The following is a 12,723-nucleotide window of genomic DNA, read 5'->3' as shown; positions in this document are numbered from 1 at the left end:
CTGCAGACAATGCAGAGCCAAGCATAGCAAATCAATCTGGTACGGTGGGTCATCCTCCCCATCGTACATGGCTTCTTCCCATTTGTTCCCACCCATACTTAGAAGGCTCTGTGGAGAACAGGTTTATGGGAAATTAAGTTATAAAAACCACAAGTTAAAATCTTAAGTTATACTGTAGGATTTCAGTTTAATTCATATTTTGCTTGAAAACATAAAATTGGTCATCTAAATGAATTAATGTTATGGACAACAAAGCAAAAAAGATCAAGTCATATATCACCAAGGCCTAGTGTGCAAATGTATGCGTGTGCATTTTTTATACATTACATACACAGAGAAACCCCCACATCAGACCCTGGGTACAAAAAGCCAGTGCTACATTTGAATGGGACATAAACATTTTGACAAATCAAAATAATGAAATCTAGTAGTTCTAAAATAAATACTAAAGATACTCACTCAGAATTGTCATTTCTGAAAAACAGAAAACAAAAAACCTTCCAGTTCACTCTAACAGTGCAAAATAATAGCAGCATTTACAAAGAGTTAAGATTTAGTTTGTGTAAACACTCACGTCCACTATACCCAGTGGACATGCTGAGCTGCCCTTTAGAATCCTTTATTCATCCTTCCAATCTAGGACTGGCTGTGGCTTGAAATCCAGTTTTTTAAAAAAAATATTCTACAAGGAATTGTTTGGGCACAGTTTGTTGAGTCTGGTTTAGATTTTAAATTTAAAACTGTAGCCATTTTTAAGGTAAAACTTTCCAGACTGCAAAGTATTACACTTGACTTCGGAACATCATCACTGTGCCTAGTTGAGCACTTTTTTTTTTCTAGTGGGACTTTTCAGTCTTGGCTTTTTCCAATAGCTAATAAATATGCCTCAGTGCTTTAAATGAAAACAAAGCACATACAAAAACACAACATTTTCGGTTAAACTTCAGTGTTTTCTAGGCATGTGTGACATGCCTAGTTACGTTACAAGGAAGCCTGTAAGGGGAAGTGTTAACGAGTGCAAAGTTGAGAATGAATTAGCTGATGTAATAGTCAAATGTCTTGCTTCCTCAAAAAGACTCTGCACTTAGTTTTACTGGGTAAACCTTGAGTTTTGTCATTAAAAAGAAATTTGCTGTTTTTGTTCATTTCCATCTGACAGAGCAGGAATCCTAAGAAAAGTGAGTTTGACTTCTCCTTATTAACATATGCAGACATAATTAATCCCTTCCAGATGCTACCAAAAGGAAACTTATTTTCTTTATAGTATCTCCTAATTCAGGCCCGTTCTTCTTCTAATAATCACACCAAAAGCAAAAATCTCTGATTATTTACATACAGTGTGAGGAAAAAATACTTGTTAGTGGATGGTTTCTCTAAATCATCTGATTATAAGTGGAAGCTCTTGTGGTTTAGTCCTTCTGCTTAGCTTCAGAGCATGTGTGGATTTCAAGTACTTGGTTTCTAATCCTAGTTGTTCCAGGGGTCCCCATGCACCATTACTTGTCATCTTCACAAGATTCCTTGGCTTTTCGGTTAGCGACGGCGAAGGGGCTTGTAGACGCAAATGGCCATTAGTATCATAGTGACCAGCAGGATACTGAAGATGCTTCCCATGAGCACTGCAAAAATCAAACACCAGATTTCCTTTGAATGAAAGATGCAAATTCTTTAGGCATCCTAGAAGTTTAACATAGGCTAAAGACTTCTTAACTGGTCTATGGATAGATTTCCAGGGGTCTGTGAACTTAGATGGGGAAAAAAGGGCATCTTTATTTTAATTTCCTTCAATTATTTAAAAATATTATTTTGAGGAGATGCTAATCTGGCACAGATAGCTCCTCTTTGAATAGCATTTTATACTTTTTACTGTACTTGTCTGATAATAGTCCTATTTAACGCTTTGTGATTCACTGAACTCAACCAACTTGACTGCCTTGCAAAGACTGGACAAGGTGTCATACCTCTGCATCACTGCATCACATTTTTCATTCTCTCTCCTTCTCTCTGCATATGCTTTGATTTGCATCCATCTGACTCCTACAGTTCTTTCTCTAGAGATGGATAGCACTCCCTGGAATAAGTTCTTCAGAACTGTCCCATATTATTGCTTGTCTGTATTCTCTCTTTTAAAAATCCTTTACCTTCTTAGTATCAAGTCTTAGAAGAGCAGCAAGAGCCAAGCAAATGGGAGATAAGTGGCTAGCCTAGGTCACACAGCTATGGAAGGGGCTGAGGTCAGATCTTCCTGACTCCAAGCCTGGTGTTTGATCCACTAGCTGCCCCCACACCCCCATTTTACCTTAGGGCTTTTTTCACAAGGAAAAGCTCTCAAATGCTTAGAAGAGAAAGTGAAATCTGCTATATGACATGAGTCAAGAGCACTGGCTTCTAGGCACTAATCATTTCCACACTTGATCACCTGGGGTGGGTTGGGGTTGGGGGCTCACCCAGGAGTGGAATCAATTTCATATACTCTTCAGCCTGGCAATTTTCTCTAGTGCCAGCCTCTGTCACAATAGGTGATAATAATGGTAAGGCTGGTAAAAGGGTAAGACAGAAACAGAAAAGGCCTTGGAAACATACTTTTTCCATATGCAAAGGGCAAGTCAGCACCATGAAACCTGCTTCCTCGTTTGGAAAAATTGGGATTATCCTAATGCCACCTCCCAGGAGTACATATGGAATATCAAACTATCACTATCTCTTGGTAAGCCCTGAGCCTGAAAGAAGGGTTCTAGAGACAGATGGACCTCTCAAAGGCTTCTGAATCCAAACATCCATTGCTACCTCGTTTTACAGATGGGGAAACCAAGGCACCAAGACACTACTAATAGGAGCTAGCATTTACGGAGCACTGCAAACCTGCTTTTTTATGTTTAAAAAGGTCTCTTCTGACCTTCATAACCACACTGTGAGGTTGATGCTAGTATCATTTTCCAGAGGAGGAAACTAAGGCCAGCAGAGGGGAAGTGACCTGCCCAGGCTCACTGGCAGCATCTGAATTCAGTCCAAGTCCAGCACCCTCTATTTATCTGGCTGCTAGACCTGCCTGGGGTTCTTCACCCGTTAGATGGAATTGAACCCAGGTCCAAGAAAGAATCATCAGATACTTTCAGAAGAACTATCAGAAGAAAACAATGAGTATGTAATATATCTAAGCATAAATGTATAATTAGTGTAGAATAATTGTTATATAACTGATTAGAAATAATACATATAATGTAGTATATAACATATACATAGGAGTGTGTATATATACACAAATCTAATAGTTTTATAGATGAGAGGTACACTTCCCCCATTCCCTCGCATATACCAGGCCGGAAGGACCCCACTTTCCACAGGAAATGATCCCCCTTCCCCAGCGGCGGCTGGGTACAGAGGGCACGCTTCACTTTGCTCTGCCTGCTTCAGTTTTTTCGTTTAACAAACGGGAACAAGAAAAGTTGAGACGTGCTAGAAAGCCAGGTCCTGGCCTCTTCCAGGACCGAGACGGAGAGAAAGCTGCCCAGAGCCGGCCCCCGGCACCGCCCCTCACCTAGGTTCTGCCCGCGCAGCACGGCGTATGGCCGGCTCCTCTCCGGCGGCGTCCCCGCAGGGCTCTGGGCCTCCGCCTGCTCTGAAAATAGGCTGCCCCCAAGGCCCAGAAACAGCAGCAGCAGCAGCCCAAGCCGCCGCGGCTGCCAGCGGCCGTCTGTCCACCACAGTAGCATTGCCGTTACCGTTCGCCGAGGCAGGGTTCTGGAGGCGTGACTTCCTCTCAGCCCTGCAGCCACACCCCCGCGCTATCGGCGGTCTTTCCGATTGGCACCTCCTCGCCGCGCTCCCTTTGACAACTCGCGTGAGTTCCGTTAAGTCGCATTGGTCACGCCTACTCTCGAGAAGTCCCCTTACAATTGGCTTCTACTTTGAGCCGACCAGAGTCATCACACGTGCCCTTGCGCCTTCCGTTGAGCCAAATAGTGGAGTCACAAAACCCGCCCACCCCTCAGTTGGCCTCTCTGATTGGTTTCTTCTCGCCGCGCTTCTCCACTGACAGTTTACGGCGTCTCGCCTCCGGGCAACATCCGCCCGGAGCCTAGGCCCCACAGGCCCCGCCCTTCCCGAGTTAGGCCCTGTGATTAGCTCTTCTTCTCCCGCGCGCTCTTCCGCTGTCTTCGCACGCTCCGCCCATCAACCGATAGTGGTGTCGTGACGTCACGCGCCCAGGCAACGTTAATCTGGAGCCGTCGTTCCTCTAACGGCTCATCAACCTCCCATGCGCCCCCAGCGGCGTTATCGTTCTGCTGAGCTCAGGGATGGGTCCCGGTGGAGTGGGAAGAAGACTGGATTTGGAGGCAATTCATCAAAAAAGCGTTCATTCAGGGCTCCCGGAGCTGGGGCTTGACCTCTGAAAGATCAAATGAGAAATATTTTGATTGGGGACGAAGCCCCTTATTGGAGCTGCTCGACGTTTGCCTAGGCTTGTACCTGCAGCAGCCGGAAGTGTTATTCTTCCCATTTTATAGATGAGGAGACTGAGGCTCTGGAGGCCTCGGCAGGGCCATTTATTTTAGTGTCTGGGAAGGAATTTCCCACGGACAGGAGGCTGGAACTAGGCAAAGCTCCCAATGGGCTTTATTAACATGGCAGCAGTCAGTGGGGGCCCCCCCACATATTCCCAAATTTCTACTCGACTGGACCATTCCTTGAAGTATCACCCACAACTCCACAAGTTTTTATTTTTTGAAACTTTTTTATAGGCTTCGCAAAAGAGGTTTTTTTTTTTTTTTCAAGTTGGAGAACATTGGTTGCTTAGCCCAACTCTCACATTTTACAGAGGGTGAAACTGAAGCCTGGTTCCCCAGGGGAACCCCCAGGGGGAGGGGGACCATCAAACTGCTGCAGGTAGTAAACAGCAGAGGTGGGATTCGGACTTGGTGTCCTTGCTGCTTTTTTCTTTTATCTTTGTGTTAGAAAGAGGGCATTAAGCCCTTGCTGTGTTCAGGGCACCCTGATGGAGCCTGGTCAAGAAGACAGAACGTTTAGGGAAGAGTGGCTTTTGCCCCTTTAGTCTCTTAGGGCAGAGACACCGACAGTGAAAACTATTGCTACACTACCATGGTTAGTACCTCATTAGTCAGAGGTGGGTGAGCCTGGGGGGGGGGGGAGGGAAGGTTTAAAGGAGATGGACCTTTGGAAAGGGTAGGTAGGAGGTGGGATTGGAGCCCTTTGTGCCCTTTGGCACAAAGCCACCGAGATGGGCAAAGGAGAACTATAAATGGGAGGTTTTATGAAGCTTACTTTACCAGGAACAAGATGGTGGGGTGGCCAGATGGTAGTTTAAGCAGTAATTTGAAAAAGATCTGGAGGTTTGAGTGGATTGTCTCTGAAAGAGAAGCCCAAAGTGTGATGTGGAAGCCCAAAGGGAATTTGGTCTTGGGCTGTAATAATAAATTAAAGGCATGGCTTCCAGAAATGAGCGTGTGATAGGCCTCCAGGTTCAGGGCAATTCTCATTTGGAGTAACCTGTTCAGTACAGTTTAAGGAGGGCATTGGTAAACTGGAGTGAGAGGGAGGGCATCCAGGATGGTACAGGGCTTCGAGTCCATGTCACATCTTGGTCAACTAAAGAACCGGGGAATGTTTAGCCTCGCTAACTCTAAAAGATGATTTGGGCTACCGTAGCTATGGTCCAAATATTTAAAGGACTTGGCACTTGGAAAGAGACACTGGATTTCTGTTTGACTTAAAGGGTAGAACCAAAAGCAATGAATGGGGTAAAATGTGAATCAGATTTTGGACATGAACCATCAGAGCTGCCCTCAAATCAAATTGGCTGCCTCAAGGGATGCCGAGTTCTCCCTTCTTGGAGGTCTTCAAGCAGCATTACTGAGCGTGTTTTTATGGGGATTCCTTTTAGGAGTAAGTGGTACCAGAGTGATGGCTATCGAAGTCTCTTCCAAGGGTCAAATTCTGTGATTCTGTGAATGGAATATGTTTGTGGAAGAAATATGAGGTGGATGGGACTGGGGATGGGGTGGGCAGAGACTCATTGGGGATTTGATCCTGCCTCTGCTAATACCCATGCGACCTTCAGCAAGTCACTTTCACTTGGGTCTCTTTCCCCCAAAATGAAGGTGTTGGACTCTTAATCTCTGTCTCAGTTCTAAATCTGTGACCCTTTGTTTCTTCCTCAGCCTTTGCAAATCCTGGAATTGCAGGAAAGAAGCCTCGTTGGGCACTTAGATTCTTCCAGAAGTTTTTCTGGAGCATAGCAGATAATGATGCTACCTCAGCGTGGACTCTGATCGGATGAAAGTATAACATGTTTGGTGGGAAGCTGGTCCTAAACTCTCTTCGTATGAGGCAGATGGGATACCAAGAAACCAGGAAAGAGGAGAAAATGTACATGGAATCAGGAAAGTGTCCTGGGGCAGCTTTGTGTAAGATGGAACTGCTGCCACCTCAAGGCTGCAGATGCCTGTCCTCCCTAGACCCAGGCTGCTGCTTCTAGACTAGCTACATGTTCTGAAATCTGGAACATTCAGAGATGCAATCTCGGAGCCTTTCATGTTTGAAGTCCCAGAATTGGAACTTTGGGCAAATTGCTAAGACTATAATAAATCCCCCTTTCCAAGACTTCTTTTTACTACCACAAGTCAGTTTTGGAATATAGACGAGGAGAGAAGCCTTTTTCTCTCCATAGAATTTTTAGTGGCATGCCTGCAGAGAGGGCTGATTAGCAGCCAGCCTGGGAAGCAGAGCTGAGAAGACTTAACAACAACCTATCTTCCCTGGAGGTTGTAGTTTGGAAAATGGGGTTGAGAGTGTTTACTGCTCGATTAGTTTCCCTTGTTCCATCTACCTGACATGCGATTTTCAGTCAGTACCCTTTTTGCATTGCTATGATGGCAAAAACGAAGTACTTGTGGCTGGGCAAGAGAGGTTCAGAGGAAAATGGGGACCCCCTGAGTAGTGGTTGACTAGATGGCAGGGAACTCTCAACCAGACAGGTTTTTGGGGTCCCAAATATGGCCATGCACGTGCTGCACACATTAATCCTGGTCGCTGTGGCTTACGAGAAACTGAATCCCTTGGAATGACCCAGGCCAGGGCATTTCTGTCAGTCAACATTTACCTGGTATACCCAGTGAGATTATCAGAGTTCACTTTTGTCCTTCCCTCACCATCACACAAGGGAACCAACTCAGAAATAGGGGGAGGGGAGAACCTCGGTCACTTGTTCTGGCGAAAAGGCGGTTACCTCTAGTAGCCATGCATGTGCCGGCAGTGGAGGAGCCAGGGGAAGACTCTGGACACTGCTCCGGATGCTGAATGTGCTGGCCGATTGACTGGCAGCCGGGCCAGTGTGTTTTATATAGCTTTTTTTCTTTGATGTAATGGGAGGATTCTAGTTGGGATGGGGGACGTACTGGGCAATGGATGGCTGGAGTTTAAAATATGAATGGCATATCTTAAAAAAAATATTGGCATTGCCTATATAGCTCAATTTGGATGATGGCCAAGTCCCCAACACCCAGCAAGTGGCCTGTCCGTCTGCCATTATGGCTTTATTCTTGTGGGTCTTGAAAACTTTAGTACTGCAGGCCCCTGTTCCAGTAGGATATTCCTGGGAGATTTTCTATCTTAATTATAAGCTAACTTTAGGCTTAATAGAACCAGGGAGGAAGCAAAGGGGCTAGCTGGAGTGGTGGAGAGGATGGTCAGTGGAGGCCCTTTATAAACAAAACGAGTCCCATGTTCTTTCACATGGCAGCTGCTTCTCCCCAAGGTTTTTTCTTAAAAAGTATGCCTTCACAGGCTACAATAAAACATATCCTTAACCACCTTCATTCAGTTGCTGACATCTAGACAGGTGTAATATATTGGAAGAAAGGATGAGGGATTGTGTTGTCTTTAGGTCAGGTGTTGTTTCTTCCCTGAATTTGCAATGGTCACAGCACTTGTTCTTGTTCCCCTCATTAGCCTGCTGTTTCCCATGATTGCTGTTGGACCCTCTATTCTGTGACCCCTGGTATTGATAATTTCCACCCCCACTGTAACCCTGCTCATATTTGGCCTTCATTGGGCAAAAGCAAACCACATGGCCAATTCTGTTAAATAAGAAACACTTCCTATTATCTCTTTGCCCCCTTTGGTGGTACTGTGTGTTTTGTCTTGTGAATGTTTTAATAGCGGCCAGATTTTTTACCTTTTCTATCTCTATCTGTCTCAAAGTTTCTTTGGTCTCATGCAATTTTTTTTCAGCTCTTCCTTTTCCCTATCTTGTTGATCTTGATTTTCAAACAGGTAAGTAGCTGAGTCCCTAAGTTCTGATAAGGAAAGAGATTCATATTTGGGTCAGTGATTCTGGAAAAAATTTCCAAGATGTTGGGTGCAGCCTTTGAGGAATTGCCTTCTCACATGGGCAATGGATTCTTGGGAATCCTGGCTATAACCTAAGATGGCTTCTGCGTTCTCGAGAAGCCTGTCAATGAATAAGGAAGGGTGCTTTTTTTTCTCCTGTTGCAATCTGTCAAATTTACCCCATGCATTTTGGTCTATCACAAAAAGATCTTATTGCTTGTAACAAATCCTCCCTAGCTTTTTTAAGATGACTCATATTTAATGGTCTTGCAAAGTCAAAATCTTCATATACTTCCGGCCAGCTGGTAAGACTGTCATCTTGGCGAGTTTTCTCAATAAATTTTTTGTGTTCTTGGGGCGTGAAAAGTTCAGAAAGCAGGATCTCCACATCCCTGAAATCAGGCTCATAAAGCCTGAAAGCTCTTTTCAGTTCTTTTATACATTTAAATGGCTCAGGTAAAAGACTTAGGCACCTTTGCATGCCGTATCCCCGAGTCTGGTGTCCATTTGGTGAAATCCCAGAGAGGCATGATTTTGTATGCCCCCAGGACTTCCTCAGGTTCATAGCTAGTTTGTTTGTCTACCAGGACTTTGTTGTTGCACATTCCCACTGCCTCTGCTGTTGTCAAGTTGGATGTCTCAGTGCCCTTGCTCATGTCTGTGTTGTCAGTAACGTCTGTGTTGTCTTTAGCCACCTCCCCAGGCCCTGTCTCAGTCCCATTCCCCAGGTTCCCATTCTTTCTCCTGCTATGTTCCTGGCACTCCTCAGTTATAATTGGTATGTGAGAGAATGATATGTCTAGCTTGTGGTCCATTATTTTGTTCATTGCCTTCTTTCCCAGGATTGTCCCAATCCCCTTTGTGATGTACGTACATGCCTTCCCAGTAGGCACTAGAGCTACATATGCCTGGGGAAGAGCCTGCCATAATGTTGATCTCTCAAATGGCAGTTTGTTCCAGTATTTAGTGATGTTAAATATTGCCCCAATTGTATCATTAATCATACCAGTGATGGTATTGTAAATAAAACGGTGCCCCCAATACGCTAAGATGGATCCCCACCAACATTGTCCAAAATCTTTTTTGGATCATTTTGGTTCCCTGTTATGGCTACCCCTCTTTGTTGTTCACACTCGTTCTTCTTTACTTAGGAATCAAATGTCTGATCCTATGTAATGACTGCCTGTGTACTGTCCCTTAGGATGGCTGCCCTGCCCAGACAGTTCCAACTGTCAAAGAACCCCTGGGGTGCCACTTGTAATATATCTGAAGAAAGGATGAAGGAGAAAGAGTGAGAGGAGGTGGTGTTGTTTAGCCGGAGGAGAGAAGGAGGATGGATTTTGTCTTTTCCCCCTCAGCCCTCTCTGACCAGACCCCCTTGGCTGCCTTCAACTCCTACTGGCAGGCTCTCTGGGATCTTCGTTGAAAGAGGCTTCAAGTGTTGAGCCTCTTTCTTCTGGGGAAGAGAGAAACCCCTTCTCTCCCCCCTCAATTCAGGTTGTCTTGAGTGTATTGGAGGGAAGCAGGAAAGGGACAGGGCTGAGGAATGGTAAGGATTGAGATTCAGGAAGGAAAGAGGGAGAGGGGGGCCCTAGCTAATGAACACCCTTCCCCCCAAAGTTAGGCAGCTCAGGTCTGATAATCTGAGGGGTTCAGAGTAGAGGAACCCTGGTTTCTTGGCTGGCACAGCAAGTGTCCCCAAGTTCAAGGTTCAAAGGGAGTTGTAGAGATCTTCTTTGTGGACTGCTTGTCTTTCAAAGTCCTTGTCCATTGGCTGGGATTTGGGAGGATCTGGGATCAGGAATTCAGGGAGAGAAAGATCACTGACTTTGAGATTCCGTCAGAGTCCAGAGACCCTCTGCCCAGGTATTCTCCACCAGGAGGCAGTTGCAGCTGCCTGGATCAGCTTTTTTTCTCCCTCCAAGGTTCCAAGTTCCTTTGTGCCCATCCTCCCTTCGCTGCTTGCAGGATTCTTGCAGCTCTTCCAGACTTATTCCCAAGTTTCCAGATTTCTCCGTCTTACACAGGGCAGCTAGGTGATGGGTAGGGGATAAAGCACTGGGTCTGGAGTCAGGAAGCCTCATCTTCCTGAGTTCAAATCTGTCCTCACTAGCTGTGTGACTCTGGACAAGTCAATTAACCCTGTTAGGACCCTGGATGAGTCAATTAACCCTGTTGGCCTCAGTTTCCCATCTGTAAAATGAGCTGGAGAAGAAAGTGGCCTTTTGCTCCAGCGTCTTTGCCAAGAAAACCCCAAATGGGGTCTTAAAGTCAGACATGAATGAAAACCACTGAATAAGTGACATTAGGTTTCTTATATTTCACATTTCATACTCCTAAAAATAACGGGAGGAAACCCCAGACTGTTGACTTCTCTGACTTTGCTCCTTCAGACCTAGTCCTCAAGATAGCAAAATAAATAGGGGTCGGTTTTGATTTTGCCTTGCTGTGATACTAGAACGTAAGCCCCTTGAAGGCAGGGGACCTTCCCGTCTTTGTCTCTCCAGTACCTAGCACAGTGCCTAGCACATCCTAGCTGTAGTTATGTGAGAGAGGGTTAAATAGTCAAAGCAATGGAATTAGTCGCCAGAGCTGTGGCTGTTGGGGTCCGAAATGCCAATGTGAATGATTCAGTAAGCCTGGGCCAGGCACGGTAACTCCAATTATTATAGATAAGAGACAAGCTTTTGTTCTTTTAGGCAATTGGGGAAATATCTGCCAGCGAGATGACAAAGATTCTTTGAGGGTTGGTACAAGAGGTCTAAAACTTTTCCAGAACAAAAACATCTCTTGGAGGCCTACAAAAACACTCCAGAACGAGCCAGAAAAACCACGTGTAGCCCAAGCCTTAGAACACAGAGGCATCTTTTCTGAGAATTATTTGTGGCTTCTTTCTCCCTGGGTCAGACCCTAACATATCACTTAATAAGTGACCATTTGACAGAATGGAACGGTGTGGCATATCGTGTATGAATGAAATGGAATGTTATTGCATCTTAAGTGTCAAAGTGTCAAAGATGGGAAAACAAAATTTATATAAAGTGACCTAGAACCAAGAAGGGCAATAAATGTACGTATTGAGCCCACTAGACCTTAATAAAATCTGGAAAAATACACTGAGAATTCTGAAAGGGACCCAGAAGCAAAAACGTTTAGGGAAAAAGTTAGCTTTTTAAAATGAAGCAGAAGTTTGTGGTTTCATGTATAATTTGTGTATTTAAGAGATTTTTGTAACACTTAAGTGCTGGATACATGTAATTTCCTAATGAATGCTTGTGGATTAATGATTACAACAGTACAATAAAATTAACTATGCTTATATATGAATCGTTTTTGGCCAAAAGCAAAAGGGAAACAATTATAATTAAAAAATAATATGGAAGTGAAGTGGCCATTTTATCATGGGGTTTGATAAACTGAATAGATGTAACAGAAAAGTCCCCTCTACCTCCATAGCTCTAGTGGTCCAGTTTAAAGGTAATTTCAGGGGGCAACTAGGTGACAATGATTATTTCTCCACAGTTGCATGTCATTATACTACAGACATTTATATACAACATTGCTTCAGGAAGTAATAATGGATAAAAAGCAAATGAAGTAGAAGTAGTATCAAGTAAATGAGTGGCTTCTAGAGGGAATTAAAGGAAAATGAACAATCTCCTGAGCATACTGTACTCTCGTCTGAAGTATAGAGCTTCAAAAAAAATTTCTTGGGGGGGGGTCATTAATCCCTTAGGTTATATGCTCAGCTGTTGAATCTCCATATCAAAGAAGACAGAAATTTAAATTAATTTCTTTGAATAATTCCAATATGCTTTCCAAGAATGATTGGGCTATTTCACACTGGAACTGTCATTTTTTTTAGTTTAGAAATTTCCTGATGAGGAAACTCTAACAACACAAATCAGCAGATGCTCTGCAAAGTATAGTCTCAAATAGTTGTCTAGGAGCACTACAAAGCTTAAGCAAATTTCCCAGCATCACAAAAACAGTGTTATCAGAAATGGGAATTGGACCACACTTTCTGACTTCTAGGCCAGCTAGAAGTCCACTATCTGATTATCTCTCTCTACAAATGGTTTCTTAATCACCAGATGTCTTATCCTTTGGCTCCATTATATTGTAAGACACTTGAAAGTAGGGAATATTCTTGCCCTAATCTGTATCCCCTGGGTCTGTGTCTGGCATAGAGTAGATGCTTAATAAATCCTTGATGTATTTATTTGGCTTTCTGAAGCCACCAGCGCTGTTGGCCACCCTTCCCTTCTTGGATGGACTCATCTTGTCTGGTTTTTCATAACTCTCTTGGTTTCTTTCCTACCTACCTACCTCTCATTACTCTTTCTTGGTCTCTTCTTGTTCCTCATGCATGTA

At 44.2% G+C, this 12,723-nt stretch overlaps 1 long non-coding RNA gene across 1 annotated transcript; it reads left to right on the top strand.

Annotated features, from left to right (window-relative positions):
- Positions 1 to 2,588: 2,588 nt before the first annotated feature.
- On the top strand, positions 2,589 to 11,668 carry LOC103095054 (uncharacterized). The gene is made up of 2 exons (XR_466122.3): positions 2,589 to 5,103; positions 6,180 to 11,668. It is a non-coding gene; the product is annotated as an uncharacterized LOC103095054 (long non-coding RNA).
- The last annotated feature ends 1,055 nt before the right edge of the window (positions 11,669 to 12,723 follow it).

Source organism: Monodelphis domestica, chromosome 3 (assembly GCF_027887165.1).
Source record: "Monodelphis domestica isolate mMonDom1 chromosome 3, mMonDom1.pri, whole genome shotgun sequence".
NCBI lineage: Eukaryota > Metazoa > Chordata > Mammalia > Didelphimorphia > Didelphidae > Monodelphis > Monodelphis domestica.
The sequence above is the reverse complement of the archived record's forward strand: the minus strand, read 5'-3'. Positions and strand labels throughout refer to the sequence as shown.